The sequence below is a fragment of the Chlorocebus sabaeus genome, chromosome 13 (genome assembly GCF_047675955.1).
Source record: "Chlorocebus sabaeus isolate Y175 chromosome 13, mChlSab1.0.hap1, whole genome shotgun sequence".
NCBI lineage: Eukaryota > Metazoa > Chordata > Mammalia > Primates > Cercopithecidae > Chlorocebus > Chlorocebus sabaeus.
This window is the reverse complement of record NC_132916.1, coordinates 39,226,555-39,242,111: the sequence shown is the minus strand read 5'-3', so window position 1 is coordinate 39,242,111 and position 15,557 is coordinate 39,226,555. Positions and strand designations below refer to the sequence as shown.

The 15,557-nt window shown below is 36.5% G+C and overlaps 1 long non-coding RNA gene across 6 annotated transcripts in view; it reads left to right on the top strand.

The window, feature by feature from the left end:
• LOC103240529 (uncharacterized) overlaps positions 1 to 15,557 on the top strand; it is a 377,357-nt gene that overhangs the window by 322,448 nt on the left and 39,352 nt on the right. For 3 of the 6 annotated variants that reach the window (XR_012095030.1, XR_012095028.1, XR_012095029.1), the window contains one exon: positions 2,677 to 2,795. The exons of 2 other annotated variants lie outside the window; for them this stretch is intronic. This is a non-coding gene — a long non-coding RNA (uncharacterized lncRNA). The remainder of the gene's footprint in view (positions 1 to 2,676; positions 2,796 to 15,557) is intronic. One more of the 6 variants, XR_012095032.1, reaches the window with a different exon arrangement.

Sequence of the window (15,557 nt, the reverse complement as noted above, 5' to 3'; positions counted from 1 at the left end):
CAAATGCCTGGACACACAATTTCCAAGACTGAACCAGAAAGAAATTGAATCCCTGAATAGATCAATAATGAGTTCTGAAATTGAGGCACTGATAAATAATCTTCAAACCTAAAAGAGCCCAGAACCAGATGGATTCACAGCTGAATTCTACCACAGGTACAAAGAAGGACTGGTACCATTTCTTCTAAAACTATTCCAGAAAAATTGAAGAGTAGAGACTCCTCCCTAACTGGTTATATGAGGCCAGGATCACCCAATACCAAAACCTGACAGAGATACAACAACAACAACAAAACTTCAGGCCGATATCCCTGATGAACATTAATGCAAAAATCCTCAATAAAGTTCCAGCAAACTGAATTCAGTGGCACATCAAACATATTATCCACCACAAACAAGTCGGCTTCTTCCCCAGGATGCCAGGCTGGTTCAACGTACACAAATCCATAAATGTAATTCATCACTTAAACAGAACTAAAGACAAAAACAACATGATTATTTCAACAAATGCAGAAAAGGCCTCAAAATAATAAGAGTCATATATGACAAACCCACAGCCAATATCATACTGAATGGGCAAAAGCTGGACACATTCCCCCTGAAAACTGGCACTAGACAAGGATGCCCTCTCTCACCACTCCGATTCAATGTGTTATGGAAGTTCTGACCAGGGCAATCAGGCAAGTGAAAAGAAATAAAATGTATTTAGACAGGAAGAGAGGAAGCCAAATTGTCTCTGTTAGCAGATGACACAATTCTATGTTCAGAAAACCCCATTGTCTCAGCCCCAAAGCTTCTTAAGCTGATAGGCAACTTCAACTGGTAAGCAACTTAAGTCTCAGAATGTAAAATCAATGTGCAAATATTGCTAGCATTACTATACACTAACATCAGGCAAGCCGAGAGCCAAATCATGAGTGAGCCCTCTTCACAATTGCTACCAAAAAAAAAAAAAAAAAAAAAAAAAAAAAACAATAATAATAATAAGAATACAGCTAAAAAGGGAAATGAAAGACCTCTTCAAGGAGAACTACAAACCACTGTTCAAGGAAATGAGAGAGGACAGAAACAAATGGAAAAACATTCCATGCTCATGGATAGGAAGAATCAATATCATGAAGATGGCCATACTGCCTGAAGTAATTTATAGATTCAAGCTATTCCTATTAAACTACCATTGGCATTCTTCGCAGAATTAGAAAAAACTATTTTGAAATTCATATGGAACCAAAAAAGAACCCAAATAGCCAAGAAAATCCCAAGCAAAAAGAACGAAACTGAAGACATCTTGCCACCGAACTTCAAAATATACTACATGGCTACAGTAACCAAAACAGCATGGTACTGGTATAAGAACAGACACATAGACCAATGGAACAGAATAGATAACTCAGAAATAAGACTGCACCTACAACCATCTGATCTTCAACAAACTTGACATAAACAAGCAATTGGGAAAGGACTCCCTGTTTAATAAATTGTGCTGGCAATAATGGCTAGTTATATGCAGAAAATTGAAACTGTACCCCTTCCTTACACCATATACCAAAATTAACTCAAGATGGATTAAAATAAAGACTTAAATGTAAAACCTTAAACTACAAAAATCCTAGAAAAAAACTCTATGCAGTACCATTCAAGACACAGGCACAGACAAAGATATCATGATGAAACGCCAAAAGCGATTGCAACAAAAGCAAAAATTGACAAATGGAATCTAATTAAACTAAAGACCTTCTGCACAGCAAAAAAAAAAAAAAAAAAAAAAAAAAAATCAAAAGAGTAAACAGACAACCTACAGAATGGGAGAAAAATTTTGAAATGTATCCATCTGACAAAGGTCTAATATTCAGAGTCTATAAGGAACTTAAATGAATTTACAAGAAAAAAACAAACAATCTACTAAAAGGCGAGCAAAGGACATGAACACACACTTCTCATGCAGCCAAAAACATATGAAAAAAAGCTTAATGTCACTGATCATTAGAGAAATGCAAATCAAAACCACAATGAGATACCATCTCATGCCAGTCAGAATGGCTATTATTAAAAAGTCAAAAAACAACAGATGCTGATGAGGTTGTGGAGAAAAATAAACACTTTTTTAGTGATGATGGAAGTATAAACTAGTTCAACCATTGTAAAGACATAGAGGCAGAAATACCATTCGACCCAGCAATCCCATTACTGAGTATGTACCCAAAGAAATATAAATCATTCTATTACAAAGATACATGCATGTGTATGTTCATTGCAGCACTGTTCACAATAGCAAAGACATGGAGTCAACTCAAATACCCATCAATGATAGATTGGATAAAAAATAATGTGTGCAATACTATGCAGTCACAAAAAAGGAACAAGATCATGTCCTCTGCAGGACATGAATGGAGGTGGAAGTCATTATCTTCAGCCAACTAACCCAGGAACAGAAAACCAAACACCATATGTTCTCACTTACAAGTGGGAGCTGAACGATGAGAACATATGGACACAGCAAGGGGAACATCACAAACTGGGTCCTGTCCAGAGCGATGGGGGAAGGGAAAGCATCAGTAAAAATAGCTAATGGATACTGGGCTTAAAATCTAGGTGATGGGATGACCTATGCAGCAAACCATCATGGCACATGCCTGTTTTTTTTGTTTTGTTTTGTTTTGTTTTATTTTTACACAGAGTTTCGCTCTTGTTGCCCAGGCCTCAGTGCAATGGTGTGATCTTGGCTCACTGCAGCCTCTGCCTCCCAGGTTCAAGCGATTATCTTGCCTCAGCCTCCCAAGTAGCTGGGATTACAGGTATGTGCTACCAACCCTGGCTAATTTTGTATTTATAGTAGAGATGTGGTCTCTCCATGTTGGTCAGGCTGGTCTCAAACTCCAGACCTCAGGTGATTCACCTGCCTTGGCCTTCCAAAGTGTTGGGATTACAAGCATAAGTCAAGCCCCTGCACCCTGCCCATGGCACATGTTTACCTGTGTAACAAACCTGCAAATCCTGCACATGTACCCCTGAACTTAAAAATTGAAAAGAAAAAAATAGAAGACCCAAATGAAAATACTAGAAATTAAAAGTACAATGGCAAAAGCATCTGTTTTAATGGTCTTTATTTTGTCATACATAGCCGTTAAAAAACAGATGCCTATCTATTTTTTTCCTTAATTTTCCTGTGCCTCTACCTCCAATAAATCCTGTATTCCTGACAAACTGAATGTAATGACCTTTCCAAAATATACCAGACTATTAATAATCTTGAGTCTTTGTGGAAAGGATTTTCTCTACATGGAATTCCTACTGCACCACCCTCCATATACATACACTTACAAGCTCTCTCTCTCTTATTCACCAAATTCTTACTCATTATCAAAACTCAGCTTAAATATCACCTTGTGGTGAATCTTTCACTCATCAAAGAAGAGTGAGTACTCTACTTTTTGTTTCCAAATTATATTGTTTCTGACTTTGCAGTCATATTCACTACCTGCTATTATAACTATTCTCTTTGCATGTGTGTGCTTACTACTACTTGAAAGCATGAAATGTCTCTTTAATATTTAACCCTCTGCTCTTAGCAATATGCATGGTACATATTAAAAAGGCTCAATAATTGCCTGTGGCTTGAAGAAATAAATGGGATAAATCACAATTTTAATAATGTAATTTATTAACAATGTTGCTATAAAACTTTGTACCTTAATTCTGTAGCAGATGCTGGTGGTATCCAGCCCACATCTCCTTTTCTTTCGTTATATGGGTGTACTCTTGTCTGAATTTTATCTTCCAGCATCTGCACTTTTGGCTTGAGCCCTTTCAATGAATGTTGAAATCTGTTTTCTGCAGAAGTGCATCACACTAAAGTTGTATGAGTAACACACTCCAGCAGGAGCCCTTAACCAATGACTAGCAGAAGTTAGTGTATACACAGGAGTTGGTATATCCCCCATCTTCCTCTCCTTTCAAATAGAATAACTTTCAGGCTATGTTTGGCAGTGTTTTCCCAGAGTTAGCTAGCGAAATTAAGCTCCGGTTTTCCACAGTATTAGCTTGTTAGATAATGCACCTCTAGTAGGCTTTCTGATTTTTCTCACGTCACTTGTCTATTTACCTAAAAGGTATTTAGGAAGACAGGTTGCACCTTCTAAATAATCTCCTGTTACTCAAGTCCTTATCTCACTATCTGCTTCTTGGGAAAGCCAAATTAAGGCATATTCACATGTGAATTTACCCGCTTTCTACATTTTACATTTGATCATATATCTTTGAGAAAACTATTGTATAAATTGTATGCATTATATTAAATGTCTTAGAGCATTAACTAGAGTCACTTTGCAAGAATTAAAAAACAAGCCTTTGCTCATCTGTGAATTTATGTCATGTTTGTAAGCTCCTATAGTTCTATGCAGTATGTTGGTTATTTTAATAGTATCAGTAGGAAGGAGAAAGGTCTACAGAAAATGTTAAAAGTACTTATTGAAAGCAAAATACTTATTGAAATACCCACAAAGAAGTAACAAAGATATACTCCATAATTGTCAACATAATTATCAAGTCTTGAGATTCACAGGTATTTAATGATGAAAAATGATGCCATGTTTATGAAACTCTATAATCATGGAAATCACTACATAGCCAGCTGCTTTCTAGGCAGCCACTTTATCATGACATGTCTTTTTCTTTAAATGTCAAGTTCTTTTATGACATTCTTTAGTTTGATTTGTGATTTTGTGGAGAGTATTATAGGTGACATAGCTTTCTTTCATCTTGCGGAAATTACAAGCCTAGCCTAAATTACACTCATGCAGGTGTGGAAAGGGAAAAAAGGATATTGGTAGCTGGTGACATTGAGTTGTGGCAGGCTATGTCAACGGGACTGAAATGATTCCCCTATGCTACCTTACAGGCTAAATGAGACACCTAGAGCACTTTCATTGGACTTCCCTGGTTTAACCATTACCTCTAGTCTAATATAATTTCAAGCACATAAAAAACTCATTTTTGAATGAGGAAGAGAGTGACAGTCAAATCTTACTTTCAGAGATAGTATGATGGAATTTTAACTTGACTCTTTGCACTACCTCTAGTTTACAACAGATGTGATTTGTACTATGTAGGCTTCTCAGGATTGTAGACTAGTTGAGGTGTTTCACATTGAACTATCTCATTGATTTTTCAAATCTCTAATCTTGTCCTGGGGAATACACACACACTTTTTTTTTCAACCACTGTATAATTTTCCGGCCCTCTTCTTTTTTGACTATTCCTCCTAAATGTTAAATTGCTTTGATTTAATCCTCACCAGCCTTTTATAAAGAACCTGTCCTTTTTGAAATGCCAACTCTGGGTTCTGACTATTATTTCCCATGGTGAATTTTTATTTCTATCAAGGAAATGTTATTGAGACAGATGTGGGCTCTCTTTCTGGTGCTAATAAAAATTTCTTATAGTATTGTAACTAAGTGAAAGAGTAATGCAAAATATATTAATTTCCATTAACACATTCTTTTCTAGGACTGTAGGGAAAGTGAGATCTCACAGGACAAATGCCATCGTGAATGAAAGTGTCCTGGGAATAGGGCAGAGTACTATAATTGCAATTTGCCCTATTGCTAATGTCTTGGGCTTCGTGGAGTTGTATGAAATAGGAGCCAGGTGGAAGACTGCACATTTGGCTCTACAACATGGAGTATTGATGAGTTCAACTATAAGAAGTTAAATCCATAATTTAGTAAAAAACATAAAACAGCAAACCAAACCCATCTTAACTCTTGAGCTTCTTCTCTCTGTATGTTATATTTGTCTCCTTTGTGAGCTCCTGTTACTCTAAAGCTATTTGAATTTGTAATTCCCAAGATTCTGTGCACTTTTTCTCCTCTTCTACTGGTGCCTTCTATCTCTCTGTAATGTCATCCCTCCTCAAGGTTGTATCTATTTCTCTATTCTAATGACTCAAATAAAGATTCTTTTTTTCCTAAATTCCTGATAGAAATAGGCAGATTTCTTCTAGGCACATCCACTTAGAGTATTTCTGGAAACCTCAAAGGCAAACATATACTGATAATTAATTGTCACTGTGCTAGGCACATATTATATATTCACAACAGTTCTGTGAGGTATCTGTTGTCCTTTTGTTAAATATGAGAGAAATAGGAGAACCCAATAAGGGAAATAAACTGCCTTAGTCACTAGTAACTGGCATATCTGGTTTATATAACTCCACAAATAATCTAGTTCATACCATATTATCAGGTAAACTTCCAAAAGAAATCTCCAAACAGAGCACATCATTGTTCACTTGATCTATTTCTGTAGGAATGCTTTTAAACTGTTGGTGGGAGTGTAAATTAGTTCAAACATTGTGGAAGACAGTGTGGCGATTCCTCAGGGATCTAGAACTAGAATTACCATTTGACCCAGCAATCCTATTACTAGGTATACACCCAAAGGATTATAAATCATGCTACTTTAAAGACACATGCACACATATGTTTTTGGCGGCACTATTCACAATAGCAAAGACTTGGAACCAACCCAAATGTCCATCAGTGATAGACTGGATTAAGAAAATGTGGCACATATACACCATGGAATACTATGTAGCCATAAAAAAGGATGAGTTCATGTTCTTTACAGGGACATGAAGGAAGCTGGAGCAAACTATCACATTCTGAGCAAACTATCACAAAGACAGAAGACCAAACACTATATATTCTCACTTATAGGTGGGAATTGAACAATGAGAACACTTGGACACAGGGTGGGGAACATCACACACTGGGGTCTGTTGGGGAGTGGGAGACTGGGGGAGGGATAGTATTAGGAGAAATACCTAATGTAAATGATGAGTTGATGGGTGCAGCAAACCAATATGGCACATGTATACCTATGTATCAAACATGCACGTTGTGCACATGTACCCTAGAAGTTAAAGTATAATAATAAAAAAAAAATCTATTTCTGATTTTTCATACTTTATCCCTTGCTGGAATTACTATCCTTCTAGATTCAAAATTCTAAAAACCTGAAAGTCTTTTTAGATTGTCCTCTCTCCCTCATTTATTTATATTCAATCAGACAATATGTTTATGGAGTATAGTCTGCTTATGGAATATAGTCTTCTAAAGCTTTCTCTTCTCTCCGTCATCATGTCTCTAAGGCAAGCTCTCATTATCTTTAACATAACTTTGTGAACCTTCTTGACTCCTTATGTCTCTCTCCAAACAGCCATCAGAATAATCTATATAAAATGCAGCTCAGAACATGTACTTCCCTTTTAAAAATATTTTAGAAGGTCTCCCATTACCTGTAAAACGAAATCCATAATCCATACCTTTTTTCAAACCTCTGTTGCTGGTCTCACAACATTGATTTGCATAATACTTAGTCCCTTGAAGTACTGACTACATACAAAATAACATATATTTCTTCAGAGTTACTCCTCCTTTCTTTTTATTTTACTTTAAGTTCTGAGAATCATGTGCTGAACATGCAAGTTTGTTACACGGGTATTCATGTGCCATGGTGGTTTGCTGCACCTATCAACTCATCATCTAGGTTTTAAGCCCCATATGCATTAGGTATTTGTCCTAAATTCTTCCTCCCCATGCCCGCCAACCCGCGACAGGCCCCAGTGTGTGATGTTCCCCTCCCTGTGTTCATGGGATCTCATTGTTCAACTCCCTTTTATGAGTGAGAACATGTGGTGTTTGGTTTTCTGTTCCTGTGTTAATTTGCTGGGAATGATGGTTTCCAGCTTCATTCATGCTTCTGCAAAGGACATAAACTCATTTTTTTTTTATGGCTGCATAGTATTTCATGGTACTCCTCCTTTCATTCAACAGATATTTACTATGCATCTACAATATGCCAGGCATATCTCAGTACTGAAAAATACTGTTGATTATAACTGACTAAGATCCTTGCCTTCATGGACCTTAATGGGTAGTAGTGGGAAGGAGACAATAAGCAATACAGAAGTTAATTATCTAATGTGTAAGAATATGGTAAGGGCTGTGGGAAAATAATACATAAAGAAAGGGATATTTAGAGTCCTGGGGCACTTTGCAGTATTTAATAGGATGCTTAGAGCAAGCTTCATACAGAAGGCATCATTTGAAGAAAAAAAAAAAAAAGAGACTTTAAGGATGTGAAATAGTTAGCTATGGTTATCTACAAGAGCATTCCAGGCAGCGGCTCCAGCTAGTGTATCTGTAATAAGGTAGGAATGTGCCTTTTGTGTTCGTGAAACAGCAACGATACAAAGGACTCCATGAGACTGAATAATCAGAGTGAGTAAAGGCACAATGGTAGTAGTGAGGGCAAAGAAGTAAAAGGAAGTTAGCACATACAGGGACTTATAAGCCATTGCAGGAACTGGCTTTAATTTAAAGGATAATGAAAATCCAACGTAGGTATTGAACAAAAGGGTAGTTTGCCTGTTATTTTTAAGTGATCACTTCCTGTATGAGTAAGTTAAGGCTATTGGGAATGAGGGTAGTATCATTCCCAGAGAGAGACCAGTCCAGTTGCTACTGCTAAACTTGAGGACAGAGAGATATTGGTGTTTGGACCAGGGTAATAGCAGTGGAGATAGTGAACATAGGTTTAATTCTGAATGATTTAAAAAATTGAGCCCCCAAATTTTCTGACAGATTAAAGGTCAGGGTTGATCGCAACAGGATTATTGCAATTCTTTGCTTATCTTTAGGCATGTCAAGAACCATGGTGCTTGTTGTTGAACAAATCCAAATGGTATGTAGTAATTTTTGATTAATATACTCTTTTAAAGTCTGAGATAGAATGGAGTAACTTGTACCAGCTTGACAACAATATTTATAAAATATATAAATTGATTATTTGCACCTGATTTCTTTTATGTTCTCTTGATTTTGTACTATTGAGCCTGGTCATGCAGCCCAATTTTGGCCATGTGACCAGAGGGCTATAAAATCTTTCTTTTCAGACAAGATGTGGCTCCTCTGGGACCAAGGTATCTCACAGATATCTTAATGTTTTACAGTCTGAAGACAAAGCATGTCCTGTGTGATTAACAACATCCCCTAGGAGCTGCGCCTGGAATTCTTAGATCTCTCTGATATTGTCTGTGTTTTCTTTCTTTCTTTCTTTGTCAGGCTTTCCAATTATATAGCCCTGCAGAGCTGCTGCATAGAATACAAGGGAAAGAGAGGAGTTAACACTTACTACAGGGTTTTGATCTGAGCAGTTGGAAAATAGTGTTGCCATAAACTTAGCAGAGAAGAGCTCAGGTAAAGAAAATTTGAGAGTAAACAGACAAAATCAGGAGCTCCATTTTGGACATGTGAAATTTGAGACATTTATTAAATATCTAAGTATATATGCTGGGTAGGCAGTGGAATAAACACATCTAGAGTTTGCAAGAAGGGTCTGGACTGGAAGTATGCACTTCTCAGGACACAGACGGTATTGAAAGCCATGTTTCTTGTACATTTCCTTCTCATGTAGATTTCTTTTTTCTTGTATTCATCTGGCAACCCTTATATATTCTTAAAGATCCAGTTCAGGAATAAAACTTCCTGGAAACTGTCCCTGAACTTCCTAGGTTGTACTAGGTACCCTTCTTTGGTGCTCCTATACTGTACATAAATATTGAATTTAGCACTAGGAGAAATTACTTATCTGCATGTCTTCCCCCCCATTAGATAAAAATGTCTTTTCTTTTTTTTCAGGACAGGACTCTGCATTATTCATCCTCGTATTTCCAGTACTTAAAACACTGTTTTGAATTGGAAATTATACCTCATAACACTTCTGTAGAGTAAACCTCAATGCTTCTTTGTAGACTTCAGACTTGTCAAGACTGTGAGCAGGGAGACAATCTCTTACAAAAGGATAGATAGTAGTATTGTCATCGGAGATGCTTAGCTGAAGCTTGTGAACCCATTTATGTAGGACCCACTCAGAAGAGAAACAACAATCTATACTTACGATCTGAAGACTTACATATCGAGAGTTGATCACTAGCCCAAATCAGCTTGTCATTTGGTTTGTCTGGTTAGAAACCCACACAAGACTGGTGTGATCTAATCACATCTGTGCTAGATCCTTCTGGTGGACATGGAGTGTCCTAGAAACTTAGTCAACCTTCTGAAGCATGGAAAAAGGATGCAGATCTTTGACACCTTGTCCAGATCAAGTAGTTTATTACCTAGAACTGGTTAAATAAGGAGATTTTTCAATGAGACTTTGGAGTATTCTGCAACTAGACCCAGGTATTCAGAATCCTGAACCACCTGATGAGGAAAAGTTGACTGAAAACTTTTCTCTGAAATGTTCCTCTTTCTCTTCCTCAGGTTATATTTATGCATTGTCATATTTACTCCACAAAGGAAAACACATAGAAAAATTACCATTGTGGCTTGTTTTAGGCTTGGGTTCCACCTATCACTTATATGAAAATCAAGGTCCAAGAAAACCCATCTTACTTGGAAAGTGTTTTGTTTTGTTTTCCTGTATGTATTTTCCCACATGAACACTTTTTAAACAATAGTTTGCAGACAAGTTTTTAATTTTATTTTTGGTCTTGGCTTGCTGTAAAAATGCCTCACGTTTTATTTATTTATTTTTTTAATTTTACATTTATAGATTCGGGGGTACATGTACATGTTTATTGCATAGATATATTGTACAATGGTGAGGATATTAACTGCTTCTTTCCCTGGTGTTAGCTGAAAACCGTTATCTAGATCTATAATTTCATTAAGTATGTGCAGAATGGCAATGTTTTTGTCCTACCATTCTTTCCCCATTTATTAGCTAAAATGATTCTATGAAAAGAAACTTTCCCTCAGAATTTATCTTAAGAAACTAATAATACAGGAAAAGCAGAATAAATTTTTATTTCTGTTTATTTAACATTTTGACAGTCATGAGTTAGTTGCCCAGCATCTTCTGAAACTGGTGAACAAATGTTTTTCTCCTTGAGCACTATTAGGGACGCATAGATATCAACATCTTTAATGTTTTTAAATTCATTGTAATTATTATTTGTATTAATGTTCAAATTGTCTCATTTTGTCAGTGGCAGCTTTTCAAGTTGGTCTCAGATTTATTTAACCATAACTACATATTTTAAAAGTTTCTTTGCTTCCTGTTTTGATAATATAGTATATGTTTATCTCTATTACTTTATTCAGACCTGGAATCAGTTTCTTCTAGAAGTCGTCTTATTTCCCTTTATAGGGAATGGTGTGTAGAGGCTAAACTCTGGGCTGAATAATTACATGATTGATATGGTTTGGCTCTGTGTCCCCATCCAAATCTCATTTCAAATTTTAATCCCCATAATCCCCAGGTGTTGAGGGAGGAAACTGGTGAGATGTGATTGGATCATGGAGGTGGTTCCTCCATGCTATTCTTGTGATAGTGAGTGAGTTCTCATGAGATCTGATGGTTTTATAAGTGTTTGACAGTTTCTCTTTCACATGCTGCTTCTTGCCTGCTGCCATGTAAGATGTGCCTGCCTCCCCCTTTGCCATGAATGTAGGTTTCCCAAGGCCTCTCCAGTCATGCAGAATGTGAGTTAATTAAACCTCTTTCCTTTATAAATTACCCAGTCTTGGTTATTTATGTATAACAGTGTTAAAATGAACTAATACAATGACGATAATGTTCTTTTTTAAGGCATTCATTTTACAGAGCTAAAAATATGCTTATTTTTAAGAATTAAGACTAATATGTTAAATTCAGTTTCATAATTATAAAATTTTTACTTAATTTCTTTAATTTTATATTTGCATCTCTATTCTTTAACACTAAAACTCTTGGATCTTAGTTCTATTTGCTTTATCCTATCATATATGTCTGTTAGTAAGTATAAATGTCTGTTTGTAAAGTATATAATTAATAAAATATGATTACCATGATGGGATAATAAGGACTAATTTTATTCTTCCATCTTAAGCAACTAAAACCCAGACAACAGCTATGAAATAATTTTTTAAAAACCAGATAAAACATATGATTTATAGGTGGTTCACGATAGTGATCCTTAGTTAGACTAGTGATGTCTCTAGTTTATCACTTGAACTGCAGGGCAAGGAATGGGAGCCCAAAGAAGCTGGCAGTGTTGCTGAGTAGAGAAAGCAGCATTCAGAATTAGTTATGTAAAGATAACTATAATTCATGGTATAGAATACCAAAAAGGAGGGAGATTTATAGACATAGAGAAAGTTAAAGAGCTGAAGAAGATCCTTCTCAAGTCTTTAGCTGAGTATTGATCAGCATATGTGTTTAAGGAAGGAATCTGCCAAAAACAAAGGAAAGAATCACTAGTAAAGAGAAAGAGAAAATTTCTTGAGCTCACTCCAGGCTGGAAAGAGTTTGTGTTCTCATTATCCAGAGTGCAAAGAACTTTTGACATGAGGCATCAAGTAGAGTCATCAGCAGACACTGCTTTAGGAGAGGGGTAATATTAGTTCTACAAGGAAGATTGTTTTGAATCTGATAAAATAGGTTAAAAGAAAGCTTTAAGAGGATTAAACTTTTCCCCAAGTAACCTAAGTACATTGCAAGAATAATCCAAAAAAGAAAATAAAAACTGAAGAAATAATAAATAATTTGAGACCAAATAATTTAAAATTTACAATACCTGGAATCCAGTAAGAGATTACCAAAGATAAGAAGAAGCAGAAATGCATGATTTAAAACAAGGAGAAGAATATATCAATAGTCATAGATCCATAAATAAAACAAATGACAGATTTAATAGAAAATGATATTAAAACAGCTATTATAAGAAAAGCAAGACCATGATTAAAAAAAGAGTTGGAAATTATAACAAACATCCCATCCCAGTGGAACTTCTAAGGTAAAACCTAAAATATCTGAGAATAAAATGACTCTACGTAGGTTAACAGCAGATTAGACACTGCGTAAGAAAAGAGTAGTAAGTGAAAGTTAGAGCAATAGAAACTATCCAAAATGAAATATGGAGAAAAAAAGACTACACAAAAGAACAGAGCCTCAATGAACTTTGGAACAATAGCATGCAGACTAACATATGTGTAATTGGTGTCTCAGAAAAATACAGAGCTGGGGAGGGGTAATTTTTAAAGATACATACCCCAAATTCCCATGATTAAGTTGAGTTTTAAGCAATTCTCGTCAATGTGCTATTTGCTCTCATTCCAAGACCAGGTTTGCTTTACTCTTGACTTTTAACAATTTATTTTATATTAGGCGTATTTCCATATTAAAATTTTCTATAAAATTTTTGTAATTCCAATGTTAAATCTTTGAAGCAAGATATATTCAGATCAACCTATTTCCTACCCTTTTTCCATCTACCTAGTTTCTTCCATGACTAAATATAAACCTTTAACCATGTTATAATATATGGGTTCAATTGTTATTTAATAAAAACAAATATGTGTGTAGGGGTGTGTGTTTGTGTAGGGGTGTGTGTGTTTAGGGGTGTGTGTGCGTAAGGATGTGTGTTTATGTGTGTAAGGGGTCTGTGTGTGTGTGTCGGGATGTGAGTGTATATATGTGTGTAGGGGTATGTATGTGTGTAGGGGGTCTGTGTGTGTCTGTATGTATGCAGGGATGTGTGTGTGCATGTCTGTGTGTATATGTGTGTAGGGGTGTGTGTATGGGTGTAGCTGTGTGTGTGTGTGTGTGTGCGTGCGTGCATGCATGTATGTGCCCCTACTCTGGTTTTCCCAGAATGAGAGGAAACTGCAACAAGTCAGAAGGGCCCAAATACCCTGAATCTGGCTGTCTCAAGTTATTCTTTTCATATATTACTAACATTTTGCCTTTCTAGTCATCATTTCTTATCTGAAGCAAAGCTCTTTCCAAATTACTTTTCAGGCCTTTTCTACTAGACCTTTCCTCTAATTATTTTTATTTATTTATTTATATTTCTGAGATGGAGTCTCACTCTGTCGCTAAGGCTGGAGTGCAGTGGCATGATTTCAGCTCACTGCAACCTCTGACTCTTGGGTTCAAGCAATTCTCATGCCTCAGCCTCCCAAGTACCTGGGACTACAGGCATGCACCACCATGCCTGGCTAGTTTTTGGATTTTTAGTAGAGATGAGGTTTCACCATGTTATCCAGGATGGTTTTGATCCCCGGACGTCATGATCTTCCCGCCTCAGCCTCCCAACGTGCTGGGATTACAGGCATGAGCCACCGCACCTGGCCCCTTTCTTCTAATTATTATTAACTTCACATAAATGTGGTTTTTCTCAGTGTCACAACAATAACCCTGTAACCAGAATGTGGGACTCTTGTTACCAAGGCAACTCTTGCCTTGATTCTGATTTTCTTTTTCTTTTTTTTTTTTTTATGAGATTTTCTATTAAGTTTTTTTTTTTTAATTTATTTATTATTATTAAACTTCAAGTTGTAGGGTACATGTGCACAACGTACAGGTTTGCTACATATGTATACTTGTGCCATGTTGGTGTGCTGCACCCATCAACTCGTCATTTACATCAGGTATAACTCCCAATGCAATCCCTCCCCCCTCCCCCCTCCCCATGATAGGCCCCGGTGTGTGATGTTCCCCTTCCCGAGTCCAAGTGATCTCATTGTTCTGTTCCCGCCTATGAGTGAGAACATGCGGTGTTTGGTTTTCTGTTCTTGTGATAGTTTGCTGAGAATGATGGTTTCCAGCTGCATCCATGTCCCTACAAAGGAAACAAACTCATCCTTTTTTATGGCTGCATAGTATTCCATGGTGTATATGTGCCACATTTTCTTAATCCAATCTGTCACTGATGGACATTTGGGTTGATTCCAAGTCTTTGCTATTGTGAATAGTGCTGCAATAAACATACGTGTGCATGTGTCTTTATAGCAGCATAATTTATAATCCTTTGGGTATATACCTAGTAATGGGATGGCTGGGTCATATGGTACATCTAGTTCTAGATCCTTGAGGAATCGCCATACTGTTTTCCATAATGGTTGAACTAGTTTACAATCCCACCAACAGTGTAAAAGTGTTCCTATTTCTCCACATCCTCTCCAGCACCTGTTGTTACCTGACTTTTTAATGATCGCCATTCTAACTGGTGTGAGATGGTATCTCATTGTGGTTTTGATTTGCATTTCTCTGATGGCCAGTGATGATGAGCATTTTTTCAGGTGTCTGTTGGCTGTATGAATGTCTTCTTTTGAGAAGTGTCTGTTCATATCCTTTGCCCACTTTTTGATGGGGTTGTTTGTTTTTTTCTTGTAAATTTGTTTGAGTTCTTTGTAGGTTCTGGATATTAGCCCTTTGTCAGATGAGTAGATTGCAAAAATTTTCTCCCATTCTGTAGGTTGCCTGTTCACTCTGATGGTAGTTTCTTTTGCTGTGCAGAAGCTCTTTAGTTTAATGAGATCCCATTTGTCAATTTTGGCTTTTGCTGCCATTGCTTTTGGTGTTTTAGACATGAAGTCTTTGCCCATGCCTATGTCCTGAATGGTACTACCTAGGTTTTCCTCTAGGATTTTTATGGTATTAGGTCTAACATTTAAGTCTCTAATCCATCTTGAATTAATTTTCGTATAAGGAGTAAGGAAAGGATCCAG